Below are 24,544 nucleotides of genomic sequence, written 5' to 3'. Positions count from 1 at the left end.
GAATGCCCTTGAAAAGTCAAGTCGAAAGGTGGTATATTCGAAAATAAAAATTGAGAGATTTCACAAAAAATACAGCAAGAGAGGCGTTAAAGGGGTTATCCAGGAGAAGAAAACGCGCAGCTACTTTCTTGCAAAAACAGCGTCACACCTGTTCCCAGGTGGGGTGTGGAATGGCAATTCGGCTCCCTCCACTCCAATGGAAGTGGGATGCAAAACCACAAACAAACTGAGGACAAGAAGAGTGGTGCAGTTTCTGGAAGAAAGCGGCCATGTTTTTCTGAGCCTGGATAAGCCCTCTAAAGGGGTTATCCAGGATTAGAAAAAAGATATCTACTTTCTTGCACAAACAGTACCACACCCGTCCCCAGGTGGGGTGTGGTATTAGAATTCAGCTCCATTCACTTCAATGGAACTCAGCTGCAAAACCACACCCAAACCGAGGGCAAGAGAGGTGCTGTTTTTTGAAGAAAGAAGCCACGCTTTTCCAAGCCTGGATAAGCACTTTATCATCCAAGAAAAAGTCTTAAAAAGCTCAAAAAACTGGTGGCAAAGAAACACAGGAAGGTTTTTTGGAACGCACAGCGTAATGGCGAGGAACAGTCGAGCATCCGAGTGGCTTCACAATCTCAGGGGATTGAAAAAAAGAGCAAACGCGAAGCTTCCCTCACCGGGAATCGAACCCGGGCCGCGGCGGTGAGAGCGCCGAATCCTAGCCACTAGACCACCAGGGAGAAGTTGTGCTCATTCTCCCCACTCCATGGGTGGACTGACTGAGAATGGTGTGGAAAAGCCAAGTCGAAAGGCGGTACACTAGTAAAAAAGGATGGCGGCTTTTCTAAAAATAACGGCAAGGGAGGCGTCAATGTGTAGGACAAGAGTCCGAGAGAGCTCAACAAGCTGTGGCAGCTAAGAAAAGGAGCAAATTTTATGCGTAGCGGCGAGGAGCAGTCGAGCGTCGGAGTCGCTTAGCAACCCGGGAGGATTAAAGGTAAAACTTCCCTGACCGGGAATCGAACCCGGGCCGCGGCGGTGAGAGCGCCGAATCCTAGCCACTAGACCACCAGGGAGAAGACGTGGGGGCTGGCGGCTAGCGTCAGCAGGTTGTCTGAGAATGCCCTTGAAAAGTCAAGTCGAAAGGTGGTATATTCGAAAATAAAAATTGAGAGATTTCACAAAAAATACAGCAAGAGAGGCGTTAAAGGGGTTATCCAGGAGAAGAAAACGCGCAGCTACTTTCTTGCAAAAACAGCGTCACACCTGTTCCCAGGTGGGGTGTGGAATGGCAATTCGGCTCCCTCCACTCCAATGGAAGTGGGATGCAAAACCACAAACAAACTGAGGACAAGAAGAGTGGTGCAGTTTCTGGAAGAAAGCGGCCATGTTTTTCTGAGCCTGGATAAGCCCTCTAAAGGGGTTATCCAGGATTAGAAAAAAGATATCTACTTTCTTGCACAAACAGTACCACACCCGTCCCCAGGTGGGGTGTGGTATTAGAATTCAGCTCCATTCACTTCAATGGAACTCAGCTGCAAAACCACACCCAAACCGAGGGCAAGAGAGGTGCTGTTTTTTGAAGAAAGAAGCCACGCTTTTCCAAGCCTGGATAAGCACTTTATCATCCAAGAAAAAGTCTTAAAAAGCTCAAAAAACTGGTGGCAATGAAACACAGGAAGGTTTTTTGGAACGCACAGCGTAATGGCGAGGAACAGTCGAGCATCCGAGTGGCTTCACAATCTCCGGGGATTTGAAAAAAGAGCAAACGCGAAGCTTCCCTGACCGGGAATCGAACCCGGGCCGCGGCGGTGAGAGCGCCGAATCCTAGCCACTAGACCACCAGGGAGAAGTTGTGCTCATTCTCCCCACTCCATGGGTGGACTGACTGAGAATGGTGTGGAAAAACCAAGTCGAAAGGCGGTACACTAGTAAAAAAGGATGGCGGCTTTTCTAAAAATTACGGCAAGGGAGGCGTCAATGTGTAGGACAAGAGTCCGAGAGAGCTCAACAAGCTGTGGCAGCTAAGAAAAGGAGCAAATTTTATGCGTAGCGGCGAGGAGCAGTCGAGCGTCGGAGTCGCTTAGCAACCCGGGAGGATTAAAGGTAAAACTTCCCTGACCGGGAATCGAACCCGGGCCGCGGCGGTGAGAGCGCCGAATCCTAGCCACTAGACCACCAGGGAGAAGACGTGGGGGCTGGCGGCTAGCATCAGCAGCTTGTCTGAGAATGCCCTTGAAAAGTCAAGTCGAAAGGTGGTATATTCGAAAATAAAAATTGAGAGATTTCACAAAAAATACAGCAAGAGAGGCGTTAAAGGGGTTATCCAGGAGAAGAAAACGCGCAGCTACTTTCTTGCAAAAACAGCGTCACACCTGTTCCCAGGTGGGGTGTGGAATGGCAATTCGGCTCCTTTCACTCCAATGGAAGTGGGATGCAAAACCACAAACAAACTGAGGACAAGAAGAGTGGTGCAGTTTCTGGAAGAAAGCGGCCATGTTTTTCTGAGCCTGGATAAGCCCTCTAAAGGGGTTATCCAGGATTAGAAAAAAGATAACTACTTGCTTGCACAAACAGTACCACACCCGTCCCCAGGTGGGGTGTGGTATTAGAATTCAGCTCCATTCACTTCAATGGAACTCAGCTGCAAAACCACACCCAAACCGAGGGCAAGAGAGGTGCTGTTTTTTGAAGAAAGAAGCCATGCTTTTCCAAGCCTGGATAAGCACTTTATCATCCAAGAAAAAGTCTTAAAAAGCTCAAAAAACTGGTGGCAAAGAAACACAGGAAGGTTTTTTGGAACGCACAGCGTAATGGCGAGGAACAGTCGAGCATCCGAGTGGCTTCACAATCTCAGGGGATTGAAAAAAAGAGCAAACGCGAAGCTTCCCTGACCGGGAATCGAACCCGGGCCGCGGCGGTGAGAGCGCCGAATCCTAGCCACTAGACCACCAGGGAGAAGTTGTGCTCATTCTCCCCACTCCATGGGTGGACTGACTGAGAATGGTGTGGAAAAGCCAAGTCGAAAGGCGGTACACTAGTAAAAAAGGATGGCGGCTTTTCTAAAAATAACGGCAAGGGAGGCGTCAATGTGTAGGACAAGAGTCCGAGAGAGCTCAACAAGCTGTGGCAGCTAAGAAAAGGAGCAAATTTTATGCGTAGCGGCGAGGAGCAGTCGAGCGTCGGAGTCGCTTAGCAACCCGGGAGGATTAAAGGTAAAACTTCCCTGACCGGGAATCGAACCCGGGCCGCGGCGGTGAGAGCGCCGAATCCTAGCCACTAGACCACCAGGGAGAAGACGTGGGGGCTGGCGGCTAGCGTCAGCAGGTTGTCTGAGAATGCCCTTGAAAAGTCAAGTCGAAAGGTGGTATATTCGAAAATAAAAATTGAGAGATTTCACAAAAAATACAGCAAGAGAGGCGTTAAAGGGGTTATCCAGGAGAAGAAAACGCGCAGCTACTTTCTTGCAAAAACAGCGTCACACCTGTTCCCAGGTGGGGTGTGGAATGGCAATTCGGCTCCCTTCACTCCAATGGAAGTGGGATGCAAAACCACAAACAAACTGAGGACAAGAAGAGTGGTGCAGTTTCTGGAAGAAAGCGGCCATGTTTTTCTGAGCCTGGATAAGCCCTCTAAAGGGGTTATCCAGGATTAGAAAAAAGATATCTACTTTCTTGCACAAACAGTACCACACCCGTCCCCAGGTGGGGTGTGGTATTAGAATTCAGCTCCATTCACTTCAATGGAACTCAGCTGCAAAACCACACCCAAACCGAGGGCAAGAGAGGTGCTGTTTTTTGAAGAAAGAAGCCACGCTTTTCCAAGCCTGGATAAGCACTTTATCATCCAAGAAAAAGTCTTAAAAAGCTCAAAAAACTGGTGGCAATGAAACACAGGAAGGTTTTTTGGAACGCACAGCGTAATGGCGAGGAACAGTCGAGCATCCGAGTGGCTTCTCAATCTCCGGGGATTGAAAAAAAGAGCAAACGCGAAGCTTCCCTGACCGGGAATCGAACCCGGGCCGCGGCGGTGAGAGCGCCGAATCCTAGCCACTAGACCACCAGGGAGAAGTTGTGCTCATTCTCCCCACTCCATGGGTGGACTGACTGAAAATGGTGTGGAAAAACCAAGTCGAAAGGCGGTACACTAGTAAAAAAGGATGGCGGCTTTTCTAAAAATAACGGCAAGGGAGGCGTCAATGTGTAGGACAAGAGTCCGAGAGAGCTCAACAAGCTGTGGCAGCTAAGAAAAGGAGCAAATTTTATGCGTAGCGGCGAGGAGCAGTCGAGCGTCGGAGTCGCTTAGCAACCCGGGAGGATTAAAGGTAAAACTTCCCTGACCGGGAATCGAACCCGGGCCGCGGCGGTGAGAGCGCCGAATCCTAGCCACTAGACCACCAGGGAGAAGACGTGGGGGCTGGCGGCTAGCGTCAGCAGCTTGTCTGAGAATGCCCTTGAAAAGTCAAGTCGAAAGGTGGTATATTCGAAAATAAAAATTGAGAGATTTCACAAAAAATACAGCAAGAGAGGCGTTAAAGGGGTTATCCAGGAGAAGAAAACGCGCAGCTACTTTCTTGCAAAAACAGCGTCACACCTGTTCCCAGGTGGGGTGTGGAATGGCAATTCGGCTCCCTTCACTCCAATGGAAGTGGGATGCAAAACCACAAACAAACTGAGGACAAGAAGAGTGGTGCAGTTTCTGGAAGAAAGCGGCCATGTTTTTCTGAGCCTGGATAAGCCCTCTAAAGGGGTTATCCAGGATTAGAAAAAAGATAACTACTTTCTTGCACAAACAGTACCACACCCGTCCCCAGGTGGGGTGTGGTATTAGAATTCAGCTCCATTCACTTCAATGGAACTCAGCTGCAAAACCACACCCAAACCGAGGGCAAGAGAGGTGCTGTTTTTTGAAGAAAGAAGCCACGCTTTTCCAAGCCTGGATAAGCACTTTATCATCCAAGAAAAAGTCTTAAAAAGCTCAAAAAACTGGTGGCAAAGAAACACAGGAAGGTTTTTTGGAACGCACAGCGTAATGGCGAGGAACAGTCGAGCATCCGAGTGGCTTCACAATCTCAGGGGATTGAAAAAAAGAGCAAACGCGAAGCTTCCCTGACCGGGAATCGAACCCGGGCCGCGGCGGTGAGAGCGCCGAATCCTAGCCACTAGACCACCAGGGAGAAGTTGTGCTCATTCTCCCCACTCCATGGGTGGACTGACTGAGAATGGTGTGGAAAAGCCAAGTCGAAAGGCGGTACACTAGTAAAAAAGGATGGCGGCTTTTCTAAAAATAACGGCAAGGGAGGCGTCAATGTGTAGGACAAGAGTCCGAGAGAGCTCAACAAGCTGTGGCAGCTAAGAAAAGGAGCAAATTTTATGCGTAGCGGCGAGGAGCAGTCGAGCGTCGGAGTCGCTTAGCAACCCGGGAGGATTAAAGGTAAAACTTCCCTGACCGGGAATCGAACCCGGGCCGCGGCGGTGAGAGCGCCGAATCCTAGCCACTAGACCACCAGGGAGAAGACGTGGGGGCTGGCGGCTAGCGTCAGCAGCTTGTCTGAGAATGCCCTTGAAAAGTCAAGTCGAAAGGTGGTATATTCGAAAATAAAAATTGAGAGATTTCACAAAAAATACAGCAAGAGAGGCGTTAAAGGGGTTATCCAGGAGAAGAAAACGCGCAGCTACTTTCTTGCAAAAACAGCGTCACACCTGTTCCCAGGTGGGGTGTGGAATGGCAATTCGGCTCCCTCCACTCCAATGGAAGTGGGATGCAAAACCACAAACAAACTGAGGACAAGAAGAGTGGTGCAGTTTCTGGAAGAAAGCGGCCATGTTTTTCTGAGCCTGGATAAGCCCTCTAAAGGGGTTATCCAGGATTAGAAAAAAGATATCTACTTTCTTGCACAAACAGTACCACACCCGTCCCCAGGTGGGGTGTGGTATTAGAATTCAGCTCCATTCACTTCAATGGAACTCAGCTGCAAAACCACACCCAAACCGAGGGCAAGAGAGGTGCTGTTTTTTGAAGAAAGAAGCCACGCTTTTCCAAGCCTGGATAAGCACTTTATCATCCAAGAAAAAGTCTTAAAAAGCTCAAAAAACTGGTGGCAATGAAACACAGGAAGGTTTTTTGGAACGCACAGCGTAATGGCGAGGAACAGTCGAGCATCCGAGTGGCTTCACAATCTCCGGGGATTGAAAAAAAGAGCAAACGCGAAGCTTCCCTGACCGGGAATCGAACCCGGGCCGTGGCGGTGAGAGCGCCGAATCCTAGCCACTAGACCACCAGGGAGAAGTTGTGCTCATTCTCTCCACTCCATGGGTGGACTGACTGAGAATGGTGTGGAAAAACCAAGTCGAAAGGCGGTACACTAGTAAAAAAGGATGGCGGCTTTTCTAAAAATTACGGCAAGGGAGGCGTCAATGTGTAGGACAAGAGTCCGAGAGAGCTCAACAAGCTGTGGCAGCTAAGAAAAGGAGCAAATTTTATGCGTAGCGGCGAGGAGCAGTCGAGCGTCGGAGTCGCTTAGCAACCCGGGAGGATTAAAGGTAAAACTTCCCTGACCGGGAATCGAACCCGGGCCGCGGCGGTGAGAGCGCCGAATCCTAGCCACTAGACCACCAGGGAGAAGACGTGGGGGCTGGCGGCTAGCGTCAGCAGCTTGTCTGAGAATGCCCTTGAAAAGTCAAGTCGAAAGGTGGTATATTCGAAAATAAAATTGAGAGATTTCACAAAAAATACAGCAAGAGAGGCGTTAAAGGGGTTATCCAGGAGAAGAAAACGCGCAGCTACTTTCTTGCAAAAACAGCGTCACACCTGTTCCCAGGTGGGGTGTGGAATGGCAATTCGGCTCCCTTCACTCCAATGGAAGTGGGATGCAAAACCACAAACAAACTGAGGACAAGAAGAGTGGTGCAGTTTCTGGAAGAAAGCGGCCATGTTTTTCTGAGCCTGGATAAGCCCTCTAAAGGGGTTATCCAGGATTAGAAAAAAGATAACTACTTTCTTGCACAAACAGTACCACACCCGTCCCCAGGTGGGGTGTGGTATTAGAATTCAGCTCCATTCACTTCAATGGAACTCAGCTGCAAAACCACACCCAAACCGAGGGCAAAAGAGGTGCAGTTTTTTGAAGAAAGAAGCCACGCTTTTCCAAGCCTGGATAAGCACTTTATCATCCAAGAAAAAGTCTTAAAAAGCTCAAAAAACTGGTGGCAAAGAAACACAGGAAGGTTTTTTGGAACGCACAGCGTAATGGCGAGGAACAGTCGAGCATCCGAGTGGCTTCACAATCTCAGGGGATTGAAAAAAAAGAGCAAACTCGAAGCTTCCCTGACCGGGAATCGAACCCGGGCCGCGGCGGTGAGAGCGCCGAATCCTAGCCACTAGACCACCAGGGAGAAGTTGTGCTCATTCTCCCCACTCCATGGGTGGACTGACTGAGAATGGTGTGGAAAAGCCAAGTCGAAAGGCGGTACACTAGTAAAAAAGGATGGCGGCTTTTCTAAAAATTACGGCAAGGGAGGCGTCAATGTGTAGGACAAGAGTCCGAGAGAGCTCAACAAGCTGTGGCAGCTAAGAAAAGGAGCAAAGGTTATGCGTAGCGGCGAGGAGCAGTCGAGCGTCGGAGTCGCTTAGCAACCCGGGAGGATTAAAGGTAAAACTTCCCTGACCGGGAATCGAACCCGGGCCGCGGCGGTGAGAGCGCCGAATCCTAGCCACTAGACCACCAGGGAGAAGACGTGGGGGCTGGCGGCTAGCGTCAGCAGCTTGTCTGAGAATGCCCTTGAAAAGTCAAGTCGAAAGGTGGTATATTCGAAAATAAAAATTGAGAGATTTCACAAAAAATACAGCAAGAGAGGCGTTAAAGGGGTTATCCAGGAGAAGAAAACGCGCAGCTACTTTCTTGCAAAAACAGCGTCACACCTGTTCCCAGGTGGGGTGTGGAATGGCAATTCGGCTCCTTTCACTCCAATGGAAGTGGGATGCAAAACCACAAACAAACTGAGGACAAGAAGAGTGGTGCAGTTTCTGGAAGAAAGCGGCCATGTTTTTCTGAGCCTGGATAAGCCCTCTAAAGGGGTTATCCAGGATTAGAAAAAAGATAACTACTTGCTTGCACAAACAGTACCACACCCGTCCCCAGGTGGGGTGTGGTATTAGAATTCAGCTCCATTCACTTCAATGGAACTCAGCTGCAAAACCACACCCAAACGAGGGCAAGAGAGGTGCTGTTTTTTGAAGAAAGAAGCCATGCTTTTCCAAGCCTGGATAAGCACTTTATCATCCAAGAAAAAGTCTTAAAAAGCTCAAAAAACTGGTGGCAAAGAAACACAGGAAGGTTTTTTGGAACGCACAGCGTAATGGCGAGGAACAGTCGAGCATCCGAGTGGCTTCACAATCTCAGGGGATTGAAAAAAAGAGCAAACGCGAAGCTTCCCTGACCGGGAATCGAACCCGGGCCGCGGCGGTGAGAGCGCCGAATCCTAGCCACTAGACCACCAGGGAGAAGTTGTGCTCATTCTCCCCACTCCATGGGTGGACTGACTGAGAATGGTGTGGAAAAGCCAAGTCGAAAGGCGGTACACTAGTAAAAAGGATGGCGGCTTTTCTAAAAATTACGGCAAGGGAGGCGTCAATGTGTAGGACAAGAGTCCGAGAGAGCTCAACAAGCTGTGGCAGCTAAGAAAAGGAGCAAATTTTATGCGTAGCGGCGAGGAGCAGTCGAGCGTCGGAGTCGCTTAGCAACCCGGGAGGATTAAAGGTAAAACTTCCCTGACCGGGAATCGAACCCGGGCCGCGGCGGTGAGAGCGCCGAATCCTAGCCACTAGACCACCAGGGAGAAGACGTGGGGGCTGGCGGCTAGCGTCAGCAGCTTGTCTGAGAATGCCCTTGAAAAGTCAAGTCGAAAGGTGGTATATTCGAAAATAAAAATTGAGAGATTTCACAAAAAATACAGCAAGAGAGGCGTTAAAGGGGTTATCCAGGAGAAGAAAACGCGCAGCTACTTTCTTGCAAAAACAGCGTCACACCTGTTCCCAGGTGGGGTGTGGAATGGCAATTCGGCTCCCTTCACTCCAATGGAAGTGGGATGCAAAACCACAAACAAACTGAGGACAAGAAGAGTGGTGCAGTTTCTGGAAGAAAGCGGCCATGTTTTTCTGAGCCTGGATAAGCCCTCTAAAGGGGTTATCCAGGATTAGAAAAAAGATAATCTACTTTCTTGCACAAACAGTACCACACCCGTCCCCAGGTGGGGTGTGGTATTAGAATTCAGCTCCATTCACTTCAATGGAACTCAGCTGCAAAACCACACCCAAACCGAGGGCAAGAGAGGTGCTGTTTTTTGAAGAAAGAAGCCACGCTTTTCCAAGCCTGGATAAGCACTTTATCATCCAAGAAAAGTCTTAAAAAGCTCAAAAAACTGGTGGCAATGAAACACAGGAAGGTTTTTTGGAACGCACAGCGTAATGGCGAGGAACAGTCGAGCATCCGAGTGGCTTCTCAATCTCCGGGGATTGAAAAAAAGAGCAAACCCGAAGCTTCCCTGACCGGGAATCGAACCCGGGCCGCGGCGGTGAGAGCGCCGAATCCTAGCCACTAGACCACCAGGGAGAAGTTGTGCTCATTCTCCCCACTCCATGGGTGGACTGACTGAAATGGTGTGGAAAAAGCCAAGTCGAAAGGCGGTACACTAGTAAAAAAGGATGGCGGCTTTTCTAAAAATTACGGCAAGGGAGGCGTCAATGTGTAGGACAAGAGTCCGAGAGAGCTCAACAAGCTGTGGCAGCTAAGAAAAGGAGCAAATTTTATGCGTAGCGGCGAGGAGCAGTCGAGCGTCGGAGTCGCTTAGCAACCCGGGAGGATTAAAGGTAAAACTTCCCTGACCGGGAATCGAACCCGGGCCGCGGCGGTGAGAGCGCCGAATCCTAGCCACTAGACCACCAGGGAGAAGACGTGGGGGCTGGCGGCTAGCGTCAGCAGCTTGTCTGAGAATGCCCTTGAAAAGTCAAGTCGAAAGGTGGTATATTCGAAAATAAAAATTGAGAGATTTCACAAAAAATACAGCAAGAGAGGCGTTAAAGGGGTTATCCAGGAGAAGAAAACGCGCAGCTACTTTCTTGCAAAAACAGCGTCACACCTGTTCCCAGGTGGGGTGTGGAATGGCAATTCGGCTCCCTTCACTCCAATGGAAGTGGGATGCAAAACCACAAACAAACTGAGGACAAGAAGAGTGGTGCAGTTTCTGGAAGAAAGCGGCCATGTTTTTCTGAGCCTGGATAAGCCCTCTAAAGGGGTTATCCAGGATTAGAAAAAAGATAACTACTTTCTTGCACAAACAGTACCACACCCGTCCCCAGGTGGGGTGTGGTATTAGAATTCAGCTCCATTCACTTCAATGGAACTCAGCTGCAAAACCACACCCAAACCGAGGGCAAGAGAGGTGCTGTTTTTTGAAGAAAGAAGCCACGCTTTTCCAAGCCTGGATAAGCACTTTATCATCCAAGAAAAAGTCTTAAAAGCTCAAAAAACTGGTGGCAAAGAAACACAGGAAGGTTTTTTTGGAACGCACAGCGTAATGGCGAGGAACAGTCGAGCATCCGAGTGGCTTCACAATCTCAGGGGATTGAAAAAAAGAGCAAACGCGAAGCTTCCCTGACCGGGAATCGAACCCGGGCCGCGGCGGTGAGAGCGCCGAATCCTAGCCACTAGACCACCAGGGAGAAGTTGTGCTCATTCTCCCCACTCCATGGGTGGACTGACTGAGAATGGTGTGGAAAAGCCAAGTCGAAAGGCGGTACACTAGTAAAAAAGGATGGCGGCTTTTCTAAAAATAACGGCAAGGGAGGCGTCAATGTGTAGGACAAGAGTCCGAGAGAGCTCAACAAGCTGTGGCAGCTAAGAAAAGGAGCAAATTTTATGCGTAGCGGCGAGGAGCAGTCGAGCGTCGGAGTCGCTTAGCAACCCGGGAGGATTAAAGGTAAAACTTCCCTGACCGGGAATCGAACCCGGGCCGCGGCGGTGAGAGCGCCGAATCCTAGCCACTAGACCACCAGGGAGAAGACGTAGGGGCTGGCGGCTAGCGTCAGCAGCTTGTCTGAGAATGCCCTTGAAAAGTCAAGTCGAAAGGTGGTATATTCGAAAATAAAAATTGAGAGATTTCACAAAAAATACAGCAAGAGAGGCGTTAAAGGGGTTATCCAGGAGAAGAAAACGCGCAGCTACTTTCTTGCAAAAACAGCGTCACACCTGTTCCCAGGTGGGGTGTGGAATGGCAATTCGGCTCCCTCCACTCCAATGGAAGTGGGATGCAAAACCACAAACAAACTGAGGACAAGAAGAGTGGTGCAGTTTCTGGAAGAAAGCGGCCATGTTTTTCTGAGCCTGGATAAGCCCTCTAAAGGGGTTATCCAGGATTAGAAAAAAGATAACTACTTTCTTGCACAAACAGTACTACACCCGTCCCCAGGTGGGGTGTGGTATTAGAATTCAGCTCCATTCACTTCAATGGAACTCAGCTGCAAAACCACACCCAAACCGAGGGCAAGAGAGGTGCTGTTTTTTGAAGAAAGAAGCCACGCTTTTCCAAGCCTGGATAAGCACTTTATCATCTAAGAAAAAGTCTTAAAAAGCTCAAAAACTGGTGGCAAAGAAACACAGGAAGGTTTTTTGGAACGCACAGCGTAATGGCGAGGAACAGTCGAGCATCCGAGTGGCTTCACAATCTCAGGGGATTGAAAAAAAGAGCAAACGCGAAGCTTCCCTGACCGGGAATCGAACCCGGGCCGCGGCGGTGAGAGCGCCGAATCCTAGCCACTAGACCACCAGGGAGAAGTTGTGCTCATTCTCCCCACTCCATGGGTGGACTGACTGAGAATGGTGTGGAAAAGCCAAGTCGAAAGGCGGTACACTAGTAAAAAAGGATGGCGGCTTTTCTAAAAATTACGGCAAGGGAGGCGTCAATGTGTAGGACAAGAGTCCGAGAGAGCTCAACAAGCTGTGGCAGCTAAGAAAAGGAGCAAAGGTTATGCGTAGCGGCGAGGAGCAGTCGAGCGTCGGAGTCGCTTAGCAACCCGGGAGGATTAAAGGTAAACTTCCCTGACCGGGAATCGAACCCGGGCCGCGGCGGTGAGAGCGCTGAATCCTAGCCACTAGACCACCAGGGAGAAGACGTGGGGGCTGGCGGCTAGCGTCAGCAGCTTGTCTGAGAATGCCCTTGAAAAGTCAAGTCGAAAGGTGGTATATTCGAAAATAAAAATTGAGAGATTTCACAAAAAATACAGCAAGAGAGGCGTTAAAGGGGTTATCCAGGAGAAGAAAACGCGCAGCTACTTTCTTGCAAAAACAGCGTCACACCTGTTCCCAGGTGGGTGTGGAATGGCAATTCGGCTCCCTTCACTCCAATGGAAGTGGGATGGCAAAACCACAAACAAACTGAGGACAAGAAGAGTGGTGCAGTTTCTGGAAGAAAGCGGCCATGTTTTTCTGAGCCTGGATAAGCCCTCTAAAGGGGTTATCCAGGATTAGAAAAAAGATAACTACTTTCTTGCACAAACAGTACCACACCCGTCCCCAGGTGGGGTGTGGTATTAGAATTCAGCTCCATTCACTTCAATGGAACTCAGCTGCAAAACCACACCCAAACCGAGGGCAAAGAGGTGCAGTTTTTTGAAGAAAGAAGCCACGCTTTTCCAAGCCTGGATAAGCACTTTATCATCCAAGAAAAAGTCTTAAAAAGCTCAAAAAACTGGTGGCAAAGAAACACAGGAAGGTTTTTTTGGAACGCACAGCGTAATGGCGAGGAACAGTCGAGCATCCGAGTGGCTTCACAATCTCAGGGGATTGAAAAAAAGAGCAAACTCGAAGCTTCCCTGACCGGGAATCGAACCCGGGCCGCGGCGGTGAGAGCGCCGAATCCTAGCCACTAGACCACCAGGGAGAAGTTGTGCTCATTCTCCCCACTCCATGGGTGGACTGACTGAGAATGGTGTGGAAAAGCCAAGTCGAAAGGCGGGTACACTAGTAAAAAGGATGGCGGCTTTTCTAAAAATTACGGCAAGGGAGGCGTCAATGTGTAGGACAAGAGTCCGAGAGAGCTCAACAAGCTGTGGCAGCTAAGAAAAGGAGCAAAGGTTATGCGTAGCGGCGAGGAGCAGTCGAGCGTCGGAGTCGCTTAGCAACCCGGGAGGATTAAAGGTAAAACTTCCCTGACCGGGAATCGAACCCGGGCCGCGGCGGTGAGAGCGCCGAATCCTAGCCACTAGACCACCAGGGAGAAGACGTGGGGGCTGGCGGCTAGCGTCAGCAGCTTGTCTGAGAATGCCCTTGAAAAGTCAAGTCGAAAGGTGGTATATTCGAAAATAAAAATTGAGAGATTTCACAAAAAATACAGCAAGAGAGGCGTTAAAGGGGTTATCCAGGAGAAGAAAACGCGCAGCTACTTTCTTGCAAAAACAGCGTCACACCTGTTCCCAGGTGGGGTGTGGAATGGCAATTCGGCTCCCTTCACTCCAATGGAAGTGGGATGCAAAACCACAAACAAACTGAGGACAAGAAGAGTGGTGCAGTTTCTGGAAGAAAGCGGCCATGTTTTTCTGAGCCTGGATAAGCCCTCTAAAGGGGTTATCCAGGATTAGAAAAAAGATAACTACTTGCTTGCACAAACAGTACCACACCCGTCCCCAGGTGGGGTGTGGTATTAGAATTCAGCTCCATTCACTTCAATGGAACTCAGCTGCAAAACCACACCCAAACCGAGGGCAAGAGAGGTGCTGTTTTTTTGAAGAAAGAAGCCACTGCTTTTCCAAGCCTGGATAAGCACTTTATCATCCAAGAAAAAGTCTTAAAAAGCTCAAAAAAACTGGTGGCAAAGAAACACAGGAAGGTTTTTTGGAACGCACAGCGTAATGGCGAGGAACAGTCGAGCATCCGAGTGGCTTCACAATCTCCGGGGATTGAAAAAAAGAGCAAACGCGAAGCTTCCCTGACCGGGAATCGAACCCGGGCCGCGGCGGTGAGAGCGCCGAATCCTAGCCACTAGACCACCAGGGAGAAGTTGTGCTCATTCTCCCCACTCCATGGGTGGACTGACTGAGAATGGTGTGAAAAAAGCCAAGTCGAAAGGCGGTACACTAGTAAAAAAGGATGGCGGCTTTTCTAAAAATAACGGCAAGGGAGGCGTCAATGTGTAGGACAAGAGTCCGAGAGAGCTCAACAAGCTGTGGCAGCTAAGAAAAGGAGCAAAGGTTATGCGTAGCGGCGAGGAGCAGTCGAGCGTCGGAGTCGCTTAGCAACCCGGGAGGATTAAAGGTAAAACTTCCCTGACCGGGAATCGAACCCGGGCCGCGGCGGTGAGAGCGCCGAATCCTAGCCACTTGACCACCAGGGAGAAGACGTGGGGGCTGGCGGCTAGCGTCAGCAGCTTGTCTGAGAATGCCCTTGAAAAGTCAAGTCGAAAGGTGGTATATTCGAAAATAAAAATTGAGAGATTTCACAAAAAATACAGCAAGAGAGGCGTTAAAGGGGTTATCCAGGAGAAGAAAACGCGCAGCTACTTTCTTGCAAAAACAGCGTCACACCTGTTCCCAGGTGGGGTGTGGAATGGCAATTCGGCTCCCTTCACTCCAATGGAAGTGGGATGCAAAACCACAAACAAACTGAGGACAAGAAGAGTGGTGCAGTTTCTGGAAGAAAGCGGCCATGTTTTTCTGAGCCTGGATAAGCCCTCTAAAGGGGTTATCCAGGATTAGAAAAAAGATAACTACTTTCTTGCACAAACAGTACCACACCCGTCCCCAGGTGGGGTGTGGTATTAGAATTCAGCTCCATTCACTTCAATGGAACTCAGCTGCAAAACCACACCCAAACCGAGGGCAAGAGAGGTGCATGTTTTTTGAAGAAAGAAGCCACGCTTTTCCAAGCCTGGATAAGCACTTTATCATCCAAGAAAAAGTCTTAAAAAGCTCAAAAAACTGGTGGCAAAGAAACACAGGAAGGTTTTTTGGAACGCACAGCGTAATGGCGAGGAACAGTCGAGCATCCGAGTGGCTTCACAATCTCAGGGGATTGAAAAAAAGAGCAAACTCGAAGCTTCCCTGACCGGGAATCGAACCCGGGCCGCGGCGGTGAGAGCGCCGAATCCTAGCCACTAGACCACCAGGGAGAAGTTGTGCTCATTCTCCCCACTCCATGGGTGGACTGACTGAGAATGGTGTGGAAAAGCCAAGTCGAAAGGCGGTACACTAGTAAAAAAGGATGGCGGCTTTTCTAAAAATTACGGCAAGGGAGGCGTCAATGTGTAGGACAAGAGTCCGAGAGAGCTCAACAAGCTGTGGCAGCTAAGAAAAGGAGCAAAGGTTATGCGTAGCGGCGAGGAGCAGTCGAGCGTCGGAGTCGCTTAGCAACCCGGGAGGATTAAAGGTAAAACTTCCCTGACCGGGAATCGAACCCGGGCCGCGGCGGTGAGAGCGCCGAATCCTAGCCACTAGACCACCAGGGAGAAGACGTGGGGGCTGGCGGCTAGCGTCAGCAGCTTGTCTGAGAATGCCCTTGAAAAGTCAAGTCGAAAGGTGGTATATTCGAAAATAAAAATTGAGAGATTTCACAAAAAATACAGCAAGAGAGGCGTTAAAGGGGTTATCCAGGAGAAGAAAACGCGCAGCTACTTTCTTGCAAAAACAGCGTCACACCTGTTCCCAGGTGGGGTGTGGAATGGCAATTCGGCTCCCTTCACTCCAATGGAAGTGGGATGCAAAACCACAAACAAACTGAGGACAAGAAGAGTGGTGCAGTTTCTGGAAGAAAGCGGCCATGTTTTCTGAGCCTGGATAAGCCCTCTAAAGGGGTTATCCAGGATTAGAAAAAAGATAACTACTTTCTTGCACAAACAGTACCACACCCGTCCCCAGGTGGGGTGTGGTATTAGAATTCAGCTCCATTCACTTCAATGGAACTCAGCTGCAAAACCACACCCAAACCGAGGGCAAGAGAGGTGCTGTTTTTTGAAGAAAGAAGCCACGCTTTTCCAAGCCTGGATAAGCACTTTATCATCCAAGAAAAAGTCTTAAAAAGCTCAAAAAACTGGTGGCAAAGAAACACAGGAAGGTTTTTTGGAACGCACAGCGTAATGGCGAGGAACAGTCGAGCATCCGAGTGGCTTCACAATCTCGGGGGATTGAAAAAAAAGAGCAAACGCGAAGCTTCCCTGACCGGGAATCGAACCCGGGCCGCGGCGGTGAGAGCGCCGAATCCTAGCCACTAGACCACCAGGGAGAAGTTGTGCTCATTTCTCCCCACTCCATGGGTGGACTGACTGAGAATGGTGTGGAAAAGCCAAGTCGAAAGGCGGTACACTAGTAAAAAAGGATGGCGGCTTTTCTAAAAATTACCGGCAAGGGAGGCGTCAATGTGTAGGACAAGAGTCCGAGAGAGCTCAACAAGCTGTGGCAGCTAAGAAAAGGAGCAAAGGTTATGCGTAGCGGCGAGGAGCAGTCGAGCGTCGGAGTCGCTTAGCAACCCGGGAGGATTAAAGGTAAAACTTCCCTGACCGGGAATCGAACCCGGGCCGCGGCGGTGAGAGCGCCGAATCCTAGCCACTAGACCACCAGGGAGAAGACGTGGGGGCTGGCGGCTAGCGTCAGCAGCTTGTCTGAGAATGCCCTTGAAAAGTCAAGTCGAAAGGTGGTATATTCGAAAATAAAAATTGAGAGATTTCACAAAAAATACAGCAAGAGAGGCGTTAAAGGGGTTATCCAGGAGAAGAAAACGCGCAGCTACTTTCTTGCAAAAACAGCGTCACACCTGTTCCCAGGTGGGGTGTGGAATGGCAATTCGGCTCCCTTCACTCCAATGGAAGTGGGATGCAAAACCACAAACAAACTGAGGACAAGAAGAGTGGTGCAGTTTCTGGAAGAAAGCGGCCATGTTTTTCTGAGCCTGGATAAGCCCTCTAAAGGGGTTATCCAGGATTAGAAAAAAGATAACTACTTGCTTGCACAAACAGTACCACACCCGTCCCCAGGTGGGGTGTGGTATTAGAATTCAGCTCCATTCACTTCAATGGAACTCAGCTGCAAAACCACACCCAAACCGAGGGCAAGAGAGGTGCTGTTTTTTGAAGAAAGAAGCCATGCTTTTCCAAGCCTGGATAAGCACTTTATCATCCAAGAAAAAGTCTTAAAAAGCTCAAAAAACTGGTGGCAAAGAAACACAGGAAGGTTTTTTGGAACGCACAGCGTAATGGCGAGGAACAGTCGAGCATCCGAGTGGCTTCACAATCTCAGGGGATTGAAAAAAAGAGCAAACGTGAAGCTTCCCTGACCGGGAATCGAACCCGGGCCGCGGCGGTGAGAGCGCCGAATCCTAGCCACTAGACCACCAGGGAGAAGTTGTGCTCATTCTCCCCACTCCATGGGTGGACTGACTGAGAATGGTGTGGAAAAGCCAAGTCGAAAGGCGGTACACTAGTAAAAAAGGATGGCGGCTTTTCTAAAAATAACGGCAAGGGAGGCGTCAATGTGTAGGACAAGAGTCCGAGAGAGCTCAACAAGCTGTGGCAGCTAAGAAAAGGAGCAAAGGTTATGCGTAGCGGCGAGGAGCAGTCGAGCGTCGGAGTCGCTTAGCAACCCGGGAGGATTAAAGGTAAAACTTCCCTGACCGGGAATCGAACCCGGGCCGCGGCGGTGAGAGCGCCGAATCCTAGCCTCTAGACCACCAGGGAGAAGACGTGGGGGCTGGCGGCTAGCGTCAGCAGCTTGTCTGAGAATGCCCTTGAAAAGTCAAGTCGAAAGGTGGTATATTCGAAAATAAAAATTGAGAGATTTCACAAAAAATACAGCAAGAGAGGCGTTAAAGGGGTTATCCAGGAGAAGAAAACGCGCAGCTACTTTCTTGCAAAAACAGCGTCACACCTGTTCCCAGGTGGGGTGTGGAATGGCAATTCGGCTCCCTTCACTCCAATGGAAGTGGGATGCAAAACCACAAACAAACTGAGGACAAGAAGAGTGGTGCAGTTTCTGGAAGAAAGCGGCCATGTTTTTCTGAGCCTGGATAAGCCCTCTAAAGGGGTTATCCAGGTTTAGAAAAAGATAACTACTTTCTTGCACAAACAGTACCACACCCGTCCCCAGGTGGGGTGTGGTATTAGAATTCAGCTCCATTCACTTCAATGGAACTCAGCTGCAAAACCACACCCAAACCGAGGGCAAGAGAGGTGCTGTTTTTTGAAGAAAGAAGCCACGCTTTTCCAAGCCTGGATAAGCACTTTATCATCCAAGAAAAAGTCTTAAAAAGCTAAAAAAACTGGTGGCAATGAAACACAGGAAGGTTTTTTGGAACGCACAGCGTAATGGCGAGGAACAGTCGAGCATCCGAGTGGCTTCACAATCTCCGGGGATTGAAAAAAAGAGCAAACGCGAAGCTTCCCTGACCGGGAATCGAACCCGGGCCGCGGCGGTGAGAGCACCGAATCCTAGCCACTAGACCACCAGGGAGAAGTTGTGCTCATTCTCCCCACTCCATGGGTGGACTGACTGAGAATGGTGTGGAAAAGCCAAGTCGAAAGGCGGTACACTAGTAAAAAAGGATGGCGGCTTTTCTAAAAATTACGGCAAGGGAGGAGTCAATGTGTAGGACAAGAGTCCGAGAGAGCTCAACAAGCTGTGGCAGCTAAGAAAAGGAGCAAAGTTTATGCGTAGCGGCGAGGAGCAGTCGAGCGTCGGAGTCGCTTAGCAACCCGGGAGGATTAAAGGTAAAACTTCCCTGACCGGGAATCGAACCCGGGCCGCGGCGGTGAGAGCGCCGAATCCTAGCCACTAGACCACCAGGGAGAAGACGTGGGGGCTGGCGGCTAGCGTCAGCAGCTTGTCTGAGAATGCCCTTGAAAAGTCAAGTCGAAAGGTGGTATATTCGAAAATAAAAATTGAGAGATTTCACAAAAAATACAGCAAGAGAGGCGTTAAAGGGGTTATCCAGGAGAAGAAAACGCGCAGCTACTTTCTTGCAAAAACAGCGTCACACCTGTTCCCAGGTGGGGTGTGGAATGGCAATTCGGCTCCCTTCACTCCAATGGAAGTGGGATGCAAAACCACAAACAAACTGAGGACAAGAAGAGTGGTGCAGTTTCTGGAAGAAAGCGGCCATGTTTTTCTGAGCCTGGATAAGCCCTCTAAAGGGGTTATCCAGGATTAGAAAAAAGATAACTACTTTCTTGCACAAACAGTACCACACCCGTCCCCAGGTGGGGTGTGGTATTAGAATTCAGCTCCATTCACTTCAATGGAACTCAGCTGCAAAACCACACCCAAACCGAGGGCAAAGAGAGGTGCTGTTTTTTGAAGAAAGAAGCCACGCTTTTCCAAGCCTGGATAAGCACTTTATCATCCAAGAAAAAGTCTTAAAAAGCTCAAAAAACTGGTGGCAAAGAAACACAGGAAGGTTTTTTGGAACGCACAGCGTAATGGCGAGGAACAGTCGAGCATCCGAGTGGCTTCACAATCTCAGGGGATTGAAAAAAAGAGCAAACTCGAAGCTTCCCTGACCGGGAATCGAACCCGGGCCGCGGCGGTGAGAGCGCCGAATCCTAGCCACTAGACCACCAGGGAGAAGTTGTGCTCATTCTCCCCACTCCATGGGTGGACTGACTGAGAATGGTGTGGAAAAGCCAAGTTCGAAAGGCGGTACACTAGTAAAAAAGGATGGCGGCTTTTCTAAAAATTACGGCAAGGGAGGCGTCAATGTGTAGGACAAGAGTCCGAGAGAGCTCAACAAGCTGTGGCAGCTAAGAAAAGGAGCAAAGGTTATGCGTAGCGGCGAGGAGCAGTCGAGCGTCGGAGTCGCTTAGCAACCCGGGAGGATTAAAGGTAAAACTTCCCTGACCGGGAATCGAACCCGGGCCTGCGGCGGTGAGAGCGCCGAATCCTAGCCACTAGACCACCAGGGAGAAGACGTGGGGGCTGGCGGCTAGCGTCAGCAGCTTGTCTGAGAATGCCCTTGAAAAGTCAAGTCGAAAGGTGGTATATTCGAAAATAAAAATTGAGAGATTTCACAAAAAATACAGCAAGAGAGGCGTTAAAGGGGTTATCCAGGAGAAGAAAACGCGCAGCTACTTTCTTGCAAAAACAGCGTCACACCTGTTCCCAGGTGGGGTGTGGAATGGCAATTCGGCTCCCTTCACTCCAATGGAAGTGGGATGCAAAACCACAAACAAACTGAGGACAAGAAGAGTGGTGCAGTTTCTGGAAGAAAGCGGCCATGTTTTTCTGAGCCTGGATAAGCCCTCTAAAGGGGTTATCCAGGATTAGAAAAAAGATAACTACTTTCTTGCACAAACAGTACCACACCCGTCCCCAGGTGGGGTGTGGTATTAGAATTCAGCTCCATTCACTTCAATGGAACTCAGCTGCAAAACCACACCCAAACCGAGGGCAAGAGAGGTGCTGTTTTTTGAAGAAAGAAGCCATGCTTTTCCAAGCCTGGATAAGCACTTTATCATCCAAGAAAAAGTCTTAAAAAGCTCAAAAAACTGGTGGCAAAGAAACACAGGAAGGTTTTTTGGAACGCACAGCGTAATGGCGAGGAACAGTCGAGCATCCGAGTGGCTTCACAATCTCAGGGGATTGAAAAAAAGAGCAAACGTGAAGCTTCCCTGACCGGGAATCGAACCCGGGCCGCGGCGGTGAGAGCGCCGAATCCTAGCCACTAGACCACCAGGGAGAAGTTGTGCTCATTGTCCCCACTCCATGGGTGGACTGACTGAGAATGGTGTGGAAAAGCCAAGTCGAAAGGCGGTACACTAGTAAAAAAGGATGGCGGCTTTTCTAAAAATTACGGCAAGGGAGGCGTCAATGTGTAGGACAAGAGTCCGAGAGAGCTCAACAAGCTGTGGCAGCTAAGAAAAGGAGCAAAGGTTATGCGTAGCGGCGAGGAGCAGTCGAGCGTCGGAGTCGCTTAGCAACCCGGGAGGATTAAAGGTAAAACTTCCCTGACCGGAAATCGAACCCAGGCCGCGGCGGTGAGAGCGCCGAATCCTAGCCACTAGACCACCAGGGAGAAGACGTGGGGGCTGGCGGCTAGCGTCAGCAGCTTGTCTGAGAATGCCCTTGAAAAGTCAAGTCGAAAGGTGGTATATTCGAAAATAAAAATTGAGAGATTTCACAAAAAATACAGCAAGAGAGGCGTTAAAGGGGTTATCCAGGAGAAGAAAACGCGCAGCTACTTTCTTGCAAAAACAGCGTCACACCTGTTCCCAGGTGGGGTGTGGAATGGCAATTCGGCTCCCTTCACTCCAATGGAAGTGGGATGCAAACCCACAAACAAACTGAGGACAAGAAGAGTGGTGCAGTTTCTGGAAGAAAGCGGCCATGTTTTTCTGAGCCTGGATAAGCCCTCTAAAGGGGTTATCCAGGATTAGAAAAAAGATAACTACTTGCTTGCACAAACAGTACCACACCCGTCCCCAGGTGGGGTGTGGTATTAGAATTCAGCTCCATTCACTTCAATGGAACTCAGCTGCAAAACCACACCCAAACCGAGGGCAAGAGAGGTGCTGTTTTTTGAAGAAAGAAGCCATGCTTTTCCAAGCCTGGATAAGCACTTTATCATCCAAGAAAAAGTCTTAAAAAGCTCAAAAAACTGGTGGCAAAGAAACACAGGAAGGTTTTTTGGAACGCACAGCGTAATGGCGAGGAACAGTCGAGCATCCGAGTGGCTTCACAATCTCAGGGGATTGAAAAAAAGAGCAAACGCAAAGCTTCCCTGACCGGGAATCGAACCCGGGCCGCGGCGGTGAGAGCGCCGAATCCTAGCCACTAGACCACCAGGGAGAAGTTGTGCTCATTCTCCCCACTCCATGGGTGGACTGACTGAGAATGGTGTGGGAAAAGCCAAGTCGAAAAGGCGGTACACTAGTAAAAAAGGATGGCGGCTTTTCTAAAAATAACGGCAAGGGAGGCGTCAATGTGTAGGACAAGAGTCGAGAGAGCTCAACAAGCTGTGGCAGCTAAGAAAAGGAGCAAATTTTATGCGTAGCGGCGAGGAGCAGTCGAGCGTCGGAGTCGCTTAGCAACCCGGGAGGATTAAAGGTAAAGCTTCCCTGACCGGGAATCGAACCCGGGCCGCGGCGGTGAGAGCGCCGAATCCTAGCCACTAGACCACCAGGGAGAAGACGTGGGGGCTGGCGGCTAGCGTCAGCAGCTTGTCTGAGAATGCCCTTGAAAAGTCAAGTCGAAAGGTGGTATATTCGAAAATAAAATTGAGAGATTTCACAAAAATACAGCAAGAGAGGCGTTTAAAGGGGTTATCCAGGAGAAGAAAACGCGCAGCTACTTTCTTGCAAAAACAGCGTCACACCTGTTCCCAGGTGGGGTGTGGAATGGCAATTCGGCTCCCTTCACTCCAATGGAAGTGGGATGCAAAACCACAAACAAACTGAGGACAAGAAGAGTGGTGCAGTTTCTGGAAGAAAGCGGCCATGTTTTTCTGAGCCTGGATAAGCCCTCTAAGGGGTTATCCAGGATTAGAAAAAAGATATCTACTTTCTTGCACAAACAGTACCACACCCGTCCCCAGGTGGGGTGTGGTATTAGAATTCAGCTCCATTCACTTCAATGGAACTCAGCTTGCAAAACCACACCCAAACCGAGGGCAAGAGAGGTGCTGTTTTTTTGAAAGAAAGAAGCCACTGCTTTTCCAAGCCTGGATAAGCACTTTATCATCCAAGAAAAAGTCTTAAAAGCTCAAAAAACTGGTGGCAAATGAAACACAGGAAGGTTTTTTTGGAACGCACAGCGTAATGGCGAGGAACAGTCGAGCATCCGAGTGGCTTCACAATCTCAGGGGATTGAAAAAAAGAGCAAACGCGAAGCTTCCCTGACCGGGAATCGAACCCGGGCCGCGGCGGGTGAGAGCGCCGAATCCTAGCCACTAGACCACCAGGGAGAAGTTGTGCTCATTCTCCCCACTCCATGGGTGGACTGACTGAAATGGTGTGGAAAAAGCCAAGTCGAAAGGCGGTACACTAGTAAAAAGGATGGCGGCTTTTCTAAAAATTACGGCAAGGGAGGCGTCAATGTGTAGGACAAGAGTCCGAGAGAGCTCAACAAGCTGTGGCAGCTAAGAAAAGGAGCAAATGTTATGCGTAGCGGCGAGGAGCAGTCGAGCGTCGGGAGTCGCTTAGCAACCCGGGAGGATTAAAGGTAAACTTCCCTGACCGGGAATCGAACCCTCGGCCCGGCGGGTGATGAGCGCCGAATCCTAGCCACTAGACCACCAGGGAGAAGACGTGGGGGCTGGCGGCTAGCGTCAGCAGCTTGTCTGAGAATGCCCTTGAAAAGTCAAGTCGAAAGGTGGTATTCGAAAATAAAAATTGAGAGATTTCACAAAAAATACAGCAAGAGAGGCGTTTAAAGGGGTTATCCAGGAGAAGACAAACGCGCAGCTACTATTCTTGCAAAAACAGCGTCACACCTGTTCCCAGGTGGGGTGTGTAATGGCAATTCGGCTCCCTTCACTCCAATGGAAGTGGGGATGCAAAACCACAAACAAACTGAGGACAAGAAGAGTGGTGCAGTTTCTGGAAGAAAGCGGCCATGTTTTTCTGAGCCTGGATAAGCCTCTAAAGGGTTATCCAGGATTAGAAAAAAGATAACTACTTTCTTGCAAAACAGTACCACACCCGTCCCCAGGTGGGGTGTGGTATTAGAATTCAGCTCCATTCACTTCAATGGAACTCAGCTGCAAAACCACACCCAAACCGAGGGCAAGAGAGGTGCTGTTTTTTGAAGAAAGAAGCCACGCTTTTCCAAGCCTGGATAAGCACTTTATCATCCAAGAAAAAGTCTTAAAAAGCTCAAAAAACTGGTGGCAAAGAAACACAGGAAGGTTTTTTGGAACGCACAGCGTAATGGCGAGGAACAGTCGAGCATCCGAGTGGCTTCACAATCTCAGGGGATTGAAAAAAGAGCAAACGCGAAGCTTCCCTGACCGGGAATCGAACACGGGCCGCGGCGGTGAGAGCGCCGAATCCTAGCCACTAGACCACCAGGGAGAGAGTTGTGCTCATTCTCCCCACTCCATGGGTGGACTGACTGAGAATGGTGTGGAAAAGCCACAGTCGAAAGGCGGTACACTAGTAAAAAAGGATGGCGGCTTTTCTAAAAATTACGGCAAGGGAGGCGTCAATGTGTAGGACAAGAGTCCGAGAGAGCTCAACAAGCTGTGGCAGCTAAGAAAAGGAGCAAAGGTTATGCGTAGCGGCGAGGAGCAGTCGAGCGTCGGAGTCGCTTAGCAACCCGGAGGATTAAAGGTAAAACTTCCCTGACCGGGAATCGAACCCGGGCCGCGGCGGTGAGAGCGCCGAATCTAGCCACTAGACCACCAGGGAGAAGACGTGGGGGCTGGCGGCTAGCGTCAGCAGCTTGTCTGAGAATGCCCTTGAAAAGTCAAGTCGAAAGGTGGTATATTCGAAAATAAAAATTGAGAGATTTCACAAAAAATACAGCAAGAGAGGCGTTAAAGGGGTTATCCAGGAGAAGAAAACGCGCAGCTACTTTCTTGCAAAAA

At 49.7% G+C, this 24,544-nt stretch overlaps 40 non-coding genes across 40 annotated transcripts; all 40 read right to left on the bottom strand.

Annotated features, from left to right (window-relative positions):
* Positions 1 to 659: 659 nt before the first annotated feature.
* TRNAE-CUC (transfer RNA glutamic acid (anticodon CUC)) lies at positions 660 to 731 on the bottom strand. The gene has a single exon. It is a non-coding gene; the product is annotated as a tRNA-Glu (tRNA).
* A 264-nt stretch (positions 732 to 995) lies between these two features.
* TRNAE-CUC (transfer RNA glutamic acid (anticodon CUC)) lies at positions 996 to 1,067 on the bottom strand. The gene has a single exon. It is a non-coding gene; the product is annotated as a tRNA-Glu (tRNA).
* A 701-nt stretch (positions 1,068 to 1,768) lies between these two features.
* TRNAE-CUC (transfer RNA glutamic acid (anticodon CUC)) lies at positions 1,769 to 1,840 on the bottom strand. The gene has a single exon. It is a non-coding gene; the product is annotated as a tRNA-Glu (tRNA).
* A 264-nt stretch (positions 1,841 to 2,104) lies between these two features.
* On the bottom strand, positions 2,105 to 2,176 carry TRNAE-CUC (transfer RNA glutamic acid (anticodon CUC)). Its single transcript has one exon. It is a non-coding gene; the product is annotated as a tRNA-Glu (tRNA).
* Positions 2,177 to 2,877: 701 nt separating this feature from the next.
* Positions 2,878 to 2,949, bottom strand: TRNAE-CUC (transfer RNA glutamic acid (anticodon CUC)). The gene has a single exon. It is a non-coding gene; the product is annotated as a tRNA-Glu (tRNA).
* A 264-nt stretch (positions 2,950 to 3,213) lies between these two features.
* Positions 3,214 to 3,285, bottom strand: TRNAE-CUC (transfer RNA glutamic acid (anticodon CUC)). The gene has a single exon. It is a non-coding gene; the product is annotated as a tRNA-Glu (tRNA).
* Positions 3,286 to 3,986: 701 nt separating this feature from the next.
* TRNAE-CUC (transfer RNA glutamic acid (anticodon CUC)) lies at positions 3,987 to 4,058 on the bottom strand. Its single transcript has one exon. It is a non-coding gene; the product is annotated as a tRNA-Glu (tRNA).
* Positions 4,059 to 4,322: 264 nt separating this feature from the next.
* On the bottom strand, positions 4,323 to 4,394 carry TRNAE-CUC (transfer RNA glutamic acid (anticodon CUC)). The gene has a single exon. It is a non-coding gene; the product is annotated as a tRNA-Glu (tRNA).
* A 701-nt stretch (positions 4,395 to 5,095) lies between these two features.
* On the bottom strand, positions 5,096 to 5,167 carry TRNAE-CUC (transfer RNA glutamic acid (anticodon CUC)). Its single transcript has one exon. It is a non-coding gene; the product is annotated as a tRNA-Glu (tRNA).
* A 264-nt stretch (positions 5,168 to 5,431) lies between these two features.
* TRNAE-CUC (transfer RNA glutamic acid (anticodon CUC)) lies at positions 5,432 to 5,503 on the bottom strand. Its single transcript has one exon. It is a non-coding gene; the product is annotated as a tRNA-Glu (tRNA).
* A 701-nt stretch (positions 5,504 to 6,204) lies between these two features.
* Positions 6,205 to 6,276, bottom strand: TRNAE-CUC (transfer RNA glutamic acid (anticodon CUC)). The gene has a single exon. It is a non-coding gene; the product is annotated as a tRNA-Glu (tRNA).
* A 264-nt stretch (positions 6,277 to 6,540) lies between these two features.
* TRNAE-CUC (transfer RNA glutamic acid (anticodon CUC)) lies at positions 6,541 to 6,612 on the bottom strand. The gene has a single exon. It is a non-coding gene; the product is annotated as a tRNA-Glu (tRNA).
* A 701-nt stretch (positions 6,613 to 7,313) lies between these two features.
* Positions 7,314 to 7,385, bottom strand: TRNAE-CUC (transfer RNA glutamic acid (anticodon CUC)). The gene has a single exon. It is a non-coding gene; the product is annotated as a tRNA-Glu (tRNA).
* A 264-nt stretch (positions 7,386 to 7,649) lies between these two features.
* On the bottom strand, positions 7,650 to 7,721 carry TRNAE-CUC (transfer RNA glutamic acid (anticodon CUC)). The gene has a single exon. It is a non-coding gene; the product is annotated as a tRNA-Glu (tRNA).
* Positions 7,722 to 8,421: 700 nt separating this feature from the next.
* Positions 8,422 to 8,493, bottom strand: TRNAE-CUC (transfer RNA glutamic acid (anticodon CUC)). Its single transcript has one exon. It is a non-coding gene; the product is annotated as a tRNA-Glu (tRNA).
* Positions 8,494 to 8,756: 263 nt separating this feature from the next.
* Positions 8,757 to 8,828, bottom strand: TRNAE-CUC (transfer RNA glutamic acid (anticodon CUC)). Its single transcript has one exon. It is a non-coding gene; the product is annotated as a tRNA-Glu (tRNA).
* A 701-nt stretch (positions 8,829 to 9,529) lies between these two features.
* On the bottom strand, positions 9,530 to 9,601 carry TRNAE-CUC (transfer RNA glutamic acid (anticodon CUC)). The gene has a single exon. It is a non-coding gene; the product is annotated as a tRNA-Glu (tRNA).
* Positions 9,602 to 9,865: 264 nt separating this feature from the next.
* Positions 9,866 to 9,937, bottom strand: TRNAE-CUC (transfer RNA glutamic acid (anticodon CUC)). Its single transcript has one exon. It is a non-coding gene; the product is annotated as a tRNA-Glu (tRNA).
* Positions 9,938 to 10,638: 701 nt separating this feature from the next.
* Positions 10,639 to 10,710, bottom strand: TRNAE-CUC (transfer RNA glutamic acid (anticodon CUC)). The gene has a single exon. It is a non-coding gene; the product is annotated as a tRNA-Glu (tRNA).
* Positions 10,711 to 10,974: 264 nt separating this feature from the next.
* On the bottom strand, positions 10,975 to 11,046 carry TRNAE-CUC (transfer RNA glutamic acid (anticodon CUC)). Its single transcript has one exon. It is a non-coding gene; the product is annotated as a tRNA-Glu (tRNA).
* A 700-nt stretch (positions 11,047 to 11,746) lies between these two features.
* On the bottom strand, positions 11,747 to 11,818 carry TRNAE-CUC (transfer RNA glutamic acid (anticodon CUC)). The gene has a single exon. It is a non-coding gene; the product is annotated as a tRNA-Glu (tRNA).
* Positions 11,819 to 12,081: 263 nt separating this feature from the next.
* Positions 12,082 to 12,153, bottom strand: TRNAE-CUC (transfer RNA glutamic acid (anticodon CUC)). The gene has a single exon. It is a non-coding gene; the product is annotated as a tRNA-Glu (tRNA).
* Positions 12,154 to 12,854: 701 nt separating this feature from the next.
* On the bottom strand, positions 12,855 to 12,926 carry TRNAE-CUC (transfer RNA glutamic acid (anticodon CUC)). Its single transcript has one exon. It is a non-coding gene; the product is annotated as a tRNA-Glu (tRNA).
* Positions 12,927 to 13,190: 264 nt separating this feature from the next.
* On the bottom strand, positions 13,191 to 13,262 carry TRNAE-CUC (transfer RNA glutamic acid (anticodon CUC)). Its single transcript has one exon. It is a non-coding gene; the product is annotated as a tRNA-Glu (tRNA).
* Positions 13,263 to 13,966: 704 nt separating this feature from the next.
* TRNAE-CUC (transfer RNA glutamic acid (anticodon CUC)) lies at positions 13,967 to 14,038 on the bottom strand. The gene has a single exon. It is a non-coding gene; the product is annotated as a tRNA-Glu (tRNA).
* A 1,039-nt stretch (positions 14,039 to 15,077) lies between these two features.
* TRNAE-CUC (transfer RNA glutamic acid (anticodon CUC)) lies at positions 15,078 to 15,149 on the bottom strand. Its single transcript has one exon. It is a non-coding gene; the product is annotated as a tRNA-Glu (tRNA).
* A 264-nt stretch (positions 15,150 to 15,413) lies between these two features.
* TRNAE-CUC (transfer RNA glutamic acid (anticodon CUC)) lies at positions 15,414 to 15,485 on the bottom strand. Its single transcript has one exon. It is a non-coding gene; the product is annotated as a tRNA-Glu (tRNA).
* Positions 15,486 to 16,186: 701 nt separating this feature from the next.
* On the bottom strand, positions 16,187 to 16,258 carry TRNAE-CUC (transfer RNA glutamic acid (anticodon CUC)). The gene has a single exon. It is a non-coding gene; the product is annotated as a tRNA-Glu (tRNA).
* A 266-nt stretch (positions 16,259 to 16,524) lies between these two features.
* Positions 16,525 to 16,596, bottom strand: TRNAE-CUC (transfer RNA glutamic acid (anticodon CUC)). The gene has a single exon. It is a non-coding gene; the product is annotated as a tRNA-Glu (tRNA).
* Positions 16,597 to 17,297: 701 nt separating this feature from the next.
* Positions 17,298 to 17,369, bottom strand: TRNAE-CUC (transfer RNA glutamic acid (anticodon CUC)). The gene has a single exon. It is a non-coding gene; the product is annotated as a tRNA-Glu (tRNA).
* A 264-nt stretch (positions 17,370 to 17,633) lies between these two features.
* On the bottom strand, positions 17,634 to 17,705 carry TRNAE-CUC (transfer RNA glutamic acid (anticodon CUC)). Its single transcript has one exon. It is a non-coding gene; the product is annotated as a tRNA-Glu (tRNA).
* A 700-nt stretch (positions 17,706 to 18,405) lies between these two features.
* On the bottom strand, positions 18,406 to 18,477 carry TRNAE-CUC (transfer RNA glutamic acid (anticodon CUC)). The gene has a single exon. It is a non-coding gene; the product is annotated as a tRNA-Glu (tRNA).
* A 264-nt stretch (positions 18,478 to 18,741) lies between these two features.
* TRNAE-CUC (transfer RNA glutamic acid (anticodon CUC)) lies at positions 18,742 to 18,813 on the bottom strand. Its single transcript has one exon. It is a non-coding gene; the product is annotated as a tRNA-Glu (tRNA).
* A 702-nt stretch (positions 18,814 to 19,515) lies between these two features.
* TRNAE-CUC (transfer RNA glutamic acid (anticodon CUC)) lies at positions 19,516 to 19,587 on the bottom strand. The gene has a single exon. It is a non-coding gene; the product is annotated as a tRNA-Glu (tRNA).
* A 265-nt stretch (positions 19,588 to 19,852) lies between these two features.
* On the bottom strand, positions 19,853 to 19,925 carry TRNAE-CUC (transfer RNA glutamic acid (anticodon CUC)). The gene has a single exon. It is a non-coding gene; the product is annotated as a tRNA-Glu (tRNA).
* Positions 19,926 to 20,626: 701 nt separating this feature from the next.
* On the bottom strand, positions 20,627 to 20,698 carry TRNAE-CUC (transfer RNA glutamic acid (anticodon CUC)). The gene has a single exon. It is a non-coding gene; the product is annotated as a tRNA-Glu (tRNA).
* Positions 20,699 to 21,735: 1,037 nt separating this feature from the next.
* TRNAE-CUC (transfer RNA glutamic acid (anticodon CUC)) lies at positions 21,736 to 21,807 on the bottom strand. The gene has a single exon. It is a non-coding gene; the product is annotated as a tRNA-Glu (tRNA).
* Positions 21,808 to 22,072: 265 nt separating this feature from the next.
* TRNAE-CUC (transfer RNA glutamic acid (anticodon CUC)) lies at positions 22,073 to 22,144 on the bottom strand. The gene has a single exon. It is a non-coding gene; the product is annotated as a tRNA-Glu (tRNA).
* A 704-nt stretch (positions 22,145 to 22,848) lies between these two features.
* TRNAE-CUC (transfer RNA glutamic acid (anticodon CUC)) lies at positions 22,849 to 22,921 on the bottom strand. The gene has a single exon. It is a non-coding gene; the product is annotated as a tRNA-Glu (tRNA).
* A 1,373-nt stretch (positions 22,922 to 24,294) lies between these two features.
* On the bottom strand, positions 24,295 to 24,365 carry TRNAE-CUC (transfer RNA glutamic acid (anticodon CUC)). Its single transcript has one exon. It is a non-coding gene; the product is annotated as a tRNA-Glu (tRNA).
* Between the last annotated feature and the right edge of the window lie 179 nt (positions 24,366 to 24,544).

This window comes from Dendropsophus ebraccatus, chromosome 4, assembly GCF_027789765.1.
Source record: "Dendropsophus ebraccatus isolate aDenEbr1 chromosome 4, aDenEbr1.pat, whole genome shotgun sequence".
Lineage (NCBI taxonomy): Eukaryota > Metazoa > Chordata > Amphibia > Anura > Hylidae > Dendropsophus > Dendropsophus ebraccatus.
The sequence above is the reverse complement of the archived record's forward strand: the minus strand, read 5'-3'. Positions and strand labels throughout refer to the sequence as shown.